Source organism: Gossypium hirsutum, chromosome A06 (genome assembly GCF_007990345.1).
Source record: "Gossypium hirsutum isolate 1008001.06 chromosome A06, Gossypium_hirsutum_v2.1, whole genome shotgun sequence".
Lineage (NCBI taxonomy): Eukaryota > Viridiplantae > Streptophyta > Magnoliopsida > Malvales > Malvaceae > Gossypium > Gossypium hirsutum.
Genome location: NC_053429.1, coordinates 113,323,745 through 113,330,079, shown reverse-complemented (window position 1 = coordinate 113,330,079; position 6,335 = coordinate 113,323,745). Strand labels below are relative to the sequence as shown.

The 6,335-nt window shown below is 33.8% G+C and overlaps 1 non-coding gene across 1 annotated transcript; it reads right to left on the bottom strand.

The window, feature by feature from the left end:
* Positions 1-3,570: 3,570 nt before the first annotated feature.
* LOC121231262 (small nucleolar RNA R71) lies at positions 3,571-3,677 on the bottom strand. The gene has a single exon (XR_005929326.1). It is a non-coding gene; the product is annotated as a small nucleolar RNA R71 (small nucleolar RNA).
* Between the last annotated feature and the right edge of the window lie 2,658 nt (positions 3,678-6,335).

Here is a 6,335-nt window from a genome sequence, read left to right as displayed (position 1 = left end):
TCACCTAAGTATAAAAAATGAAATTTAAGGATAATTCATCAAAAAATATGCTAAGCATGGAATAAAAATATGTATAAATTATGATTTATCAGGGATTACACGTCCCACCCACACGGGCGTGTGACTCTGTTTAGTGAAAAATTTTCTATGTTCTCGGTTTGGTCCCGAACTGCTGCCAATGTATGTGTTGGGCCTCGTGGGCCCATATAAGGAACGATGCACATATGGGTGAAAAGTTTTAAATTTGGACGGAAATTTATGTCCCGATTTTGTAAGATTTTGTAAGCTTATGTTCGGTAACACCTCATACCCTGTTCTGGCATCAGTTACAGGTAAGGGGTGTTACAAAGGTGTAGAAATTTATCACCAATTTTGTACAGGTTTAAATAACAGTTAGATTTTTGAATTTAAGTTGTTCAAGCATGTAATTAAAATAAACACAAAAGTATCATTAAGGTATTTGGGTTAGTGTAGCATCCGGTACTTGGACTTGGCGATTAGGTCTGGTATAGGGTGTTACATAATTTAGGTATGGAATGATTATAATTTGCATGCTTTGAAATGTTCAATTTAGGTTATTTTTCAATAATGTCTCGAGACCTTAAGAACAAAAATGATTGTTTCATGCATTTATGGGTAAAGGTCTCTTATGGTTCAATTCTCAAGTTACTATGTCTAGAGATAGCTAAACATCAAAGCTAAATTAGATTTTTCGTGTTCCAAGTCCTGATATAAGAACCCATTTGACTTGAGACTTCTAAACATAAAAATTAGAGGTTTGAAACAGGGGAGCTATACCTCGAGACTTGTTTCAAGATATGAACCCCAACATCAAAGAAAATAATATAAAACAGGGGAAGCATGTCTCGAGACATCAACTACAAAAAATTATTATTTTAAGTTGGATTATAACCCTAACTCTGTGTTTGACGCTGTATAGTCCCAAATCCCTTTAAGTGAGACTATTAGATATCTATTATGCATGTTTATGTTTGAAATTGGAAATGTATGAGATTTATTAAGATTTTATGTTAAATTGCTTAGCGGATTGAATGAAATATTTTAATTTGCTTTATCAATGAATTTGATGTCTTACATTCGAATCTGGCGATCGAGTTAAGTGTGGGGTATCACACATTAACTTGCTAGAGAGGGCTATGCATTCTTTGAATAAATTGGCCTTTATAGATTTATTAGTGTTATTATGGAACCTTTGGAACGTAAGGAATAATGTGGTTATATAAGGTCGACTACAATGCCACATCTGATATTGGATCAAGCAATATAATGGCTTAGTGATAAATTTTGTATCCATAACTTAATGCCGATGCTTCCGGTGCATGCACAAGTTGTTTTTTGGGTGCCTTTGTATGGGTAGATTCTAAAGATCAATGTTGATTTTGCATTGAATCTTGTTGGTCAGCAAGTGATAAGTCTTGAAACAAGTTATATTTCAGGCCTTTAGATTGAATTAATTGTTTGTAATTAAGTAAATATGTTTGCAATTTTAGGATATTTTTAGAACATTACATTGCAAAGCTTGGATTGTGCTATAAATGTCATTATTTTTTACTGGGGAAGAAAGGTATTGGTTATTGTTTGCAGCAGGTGCAGGATTAAGAAGAGAAAAGAGAAAGGAGAAACAAAATGAAGGAAGTGAAATATTGTCATGGCAAAATGTTGGTTAGATTGCCAACAAGATTGTCGTGACAATTCTAGAAAGATGATGCAACACTCAGCTCACGTCACTCTCAGCCAGTTGTACTTGTACCAGATAAACCACCCTGAAAAAGAGGAAGAAAAAGGTATGTGTTGGGATGGAGGGAGGGAAGGGACCTACCTTATAAAGGAGGAAAAAAAAGAAATGAGGAGAAGAGGATTTTGTGGAGAAGGGAATTGGAGAGCAGTTTTTCTCTGCATCAAATTCTCTTGGAAAATTTTAGAGAAAAGAGAGGAGAGGGTAGCAGCTTACAAAGCAAAAATCGCAAACACTAGGAAAGGGAAGAGAAAACTACCCTGGGTTTTGCATCAAATTTCAATATTAAAGTAAAAGCAGGAGTGGCGAGAACTTCCTGTAATTCTGCATTTGTTTTCTGATTTGAACTTTGTGATTCGTAAACTTGAATGATGATGTTGACTTGTTTTATTTTGGATTTGAATGTCCAATCCATGAGCTAAATCTCATTGGGTTTGAATTATTTGGGTGAAATTTTACTATCTTTAATGCCCATATTCTGATTTTGAGTAGATTAATATTTCATTTGATTTGTGATAATTTTAAATGCATGGATGCAAGCTCTAGATATAGATGATTGTATGGTATGTTGTTAGATCTTATTTAATTCTGAAAAAGATTAAATAAATTGGATTATTATCAGTTGATACAGGCGAGTATTCAAATGAATATTCGTAACACTCTAGACGTAGACGTTGTGATCTGTACAGGGAAAGGAAGAACAATCTGGATATCATTCTTAAGTTCTAGACATAAAAAAAAACCCAGAATGATAGCTTAAAGTCTGGCTCTCAAAAGAAGTAGACTGCAGTAGTAGATCCTTGAGTAGTAGAATGGTCAAGATTTTATCACGATATTATTATGATATAAAAATAAAACCTGATTAATTTCAACCTTTATTATTCAACAGTACAAATCCTTTCCATGGCATTTCAATTGCCCTAGCATTTTTTCATTCATAATTGATTTTATTAATCCATTCATTAATTCTCTTCATCAATTTGTCATATGGTTCTTTTGCACAGTTTAATTAGTCAAATTAATAGTAATAGCATAACCGTTTTTTAATCAATTCTGATTCCTATGGAGACGATACTCACTTATCACTTTATTACTTGATTCGACGTGTATACTTGCACATTTGCATTACACATTCGCACGCGACAAATTTTTGGTGCCGTTGCTAGGGATCAGCAATATTGATGAAATTTTGGTTTGTTATTACCTCTTTAATTTTGCTAGTTTAGCTTAATTAGTTGTGTTGATATTTTTTTTTTCAAGATTTTTTTGGTGCATGAGTAGAGATATTTCTGCACTTAAAGAGTATTCTTTTAATCCAAAAATTGAGAGAACCTTGAGAAGGAGAAAAGAATTGCAAAAAGTGAAACTAATTAGAAATGATCAGGTTAGAGAAGAGCCATTACATCAAAATGGAAGGGATGCTAATATTCCTTGAATAATAGATGACAAAGATAGACCCATCAAAGAACATGTAGTGCCAATCTTGGATGATCTGAATCTAGGAATTGTCAGGCTGCATATTCAAGCTCAACATTTCGAGTTAAAGCCGGTGATGTTTCAAATGTTACAAACTATAGGGAAGTTTAGTGGATTGCATACTGAAGATTCACAGTTGCACTTAAGACTCTTTTTGGAAGTCTACGATTCATTCAAGCAGTAGGGTGTTCCTCAAGATCCCCTAAGACTTATTCCCTTATTCATTGCAAGATCGTGCTAGAGCATGGTTAAATGAATTGCCATCAGGTATGGTGGCATATTGGAATGAAATTTTTCAAAGGTTTCTTCTAAGATATAATCTTCAAAACATGAATGCTAAATTGAGGAATGATATCACGTCCTTTCGAAAATCTGAGGATGAAACATTATATGAAGTATGGGGACGATTCAATGAGTTAATTAGAAAATGTCCAATGGATGGTTTTCAACATTGGACGCAAATGGAAATGTTTTACAATGGAATAAATGTGCATACAAGGATGGTGGTTGACACATCTACCAATGGGACTTTGCTCGATAAATCATATAAAGAGGCATATGAAATTCTGAAGAGGATAGCAAACAACTATTATCGATACCCCACTGCAAGAGTAGAGACTAGCAAAAGAGTTGCTAGAGCAGTGGAACGTGATGCGATTACTTCCCTAACAGCTTAGGTATCATCTTTAATTAATATGATTAAAACACTGAAAAGACTACCTGCAATGCAGGAAATGAAAGCAGCTGAGTTAGCATGTGTTTATTTCATAGAAGATCATGTTTTTGATGAATGCCCATTGAACCCAGCCTTAGTTTATTATATGGGAAATTTTAATCGCAGTGTAACACCTCATACCCAGCTTGGATGCCAGGCCGAATACCGAGATGCCACACCACCATCTCACGTCAATTTCATTGTAATTATCAGAGTTGAAATACATGCAGTTTCGTTTTACATTAATTATTCTAGCATTTATGAGAATATCAAGTCATGCAAGCTTAGTTTAGTGTTTAATCATACTAAAATACGACAAACAAACATAAAATCTACATATCTCGAGCATTGGGATCACTTAGCAAAATTCTCCAAAAATTAGGTATCGATACCGCCTCTATGGTATCGATATTTCTTTTAAGTAGTATGGGTACCACCTGAAATATCGATATCAAACTAGCAAAATATTTCTCGCCAAATTTCAAAACATCGAAAAACATCGGTACCTTTCGCAAGGTATCAATAATTACACCATGAGTATCGATACTCGGGCCAAGGTATGGATACCAAATCTCTATTCTGACTTCCTACACATTTCAAAACACAGAGATATCAATTTTAAAACCCAATTATTGATACCTTTGCTCCAGACCTTAAAAATGCAGCATAAATATGCAATTAATCCATTCCAATTTAGTTTCTAAACATCATACTTCAACTAGTTCGACAAATAATCATTCAACAACCTAATTAATAGTTCAATATCACAAAACCATGTTCGAGCAAGTAATGTCAATCCATTCTCATGTTCATGAACCCAAGCATACCAATAACATGTAATTCTTATATGCCGAACCAAAAACCAGCATATTGTCTAGAAATCAACAGGGCTATAACGAGTCTACCGCATTGCCTCATTCCTCAAAATGTAAATGAATATAGGACACCTACGAAAATAATAAATAGACTTGCTTGGTTCATCTCTTGGAAACCACGCTACTCACACCAGCACACAACTAATCTGTAAGGGTTTAAAAGGAGTAGGTAGGCTTAACAAGCTCAGTGAATGCTTAGAATAACCACAACGCAAAAATATCATCAAGCATCAACAAAACAACCATATAACATAACCTCAACAGTTCCAACTCTGGCGTCATATTATACTTGCTCGTGCATTTTTATTAGTTCTTTTACAAGGTAAACATATTTACTTTTAAGCATATATCACATTACACATATAATTACATAATGTTCAAGCACATATCACGATACTCATATAATCGCATAACATTCAAGCATATATCACAATACTCAAAAACATGTTTATAGATAAATTGCATAATGGTCACATTTTATATAAACACATATCACAATACATACATATTCACAATTTAAGATAATTTTAAACTTAAGCTATGAACCATAAAAATTAGCTCTATCATCACTCATCGGATACACGAATCTCCAACACACCAAACATAGACTCACAGAGTCAAACATGTCCCAAAAGTGAAGCATAAAACTTTCCTTATTTCCTCTCACATGTCCTATTGAATGGAGCTTAGCTCACATTCCCTTACCCCTCCAACATGTCCTAGGGCCTCAACACCCAAAATCACTGTACATATAGGTGAGTACTCACAATCCTATGGCATACCAACTGTATCTAATGGGTTCAAGATCACAAGGCTAAAATATCTGAATTCATACACATATCACTTACCAATTATGTGTGCACAATCACTGCATATTTGCATCTTTAGCAGAACACTGTCATTAACATTTAACAAATACATAATATGTACATATTTTCACTTTCACAACAGTTATCATAACCACATATCACATGTTATAGCATCTCATCTCAATTCACATATTCACAAACACATAAGCACTTTATTCACAAGATAACATAGGTATGAGAATGGTTACATTTGGAATTTAGTGTAGGGGTTTAGGCTACTACTAAATTCCAAAATAATGCATTGAATCATGCCCACAAGTAATTATTCCAAACACTCAACAAGTACGCTTTTGTTGAAAAGCCAAAAGCTCAAACTAGTTTTTCTTTGCCTTCATCTCTACTCGTAGAAGGTCCTATCGAATCCAAAACTTCAACACAACAAATTTACACAACAATACATCCAAAAATCAATCAAGGACTCATTACAAGCATACAAAACATAAGCCTAAACTAAGTTCTCATGTAACTAAAACCTTTAACATGACAAACTTTAAATCTGAATATCTAGGTCTATACTTAACCTTTTCACCTAAAATCAATTCTTTTCATCTTATAATTCACCTACAACTAATTCTCAACCTTTAAACTACACAGACTACTCAATTCATGATATCAACTTTTTCTACATCCTTTATGGCTATTTT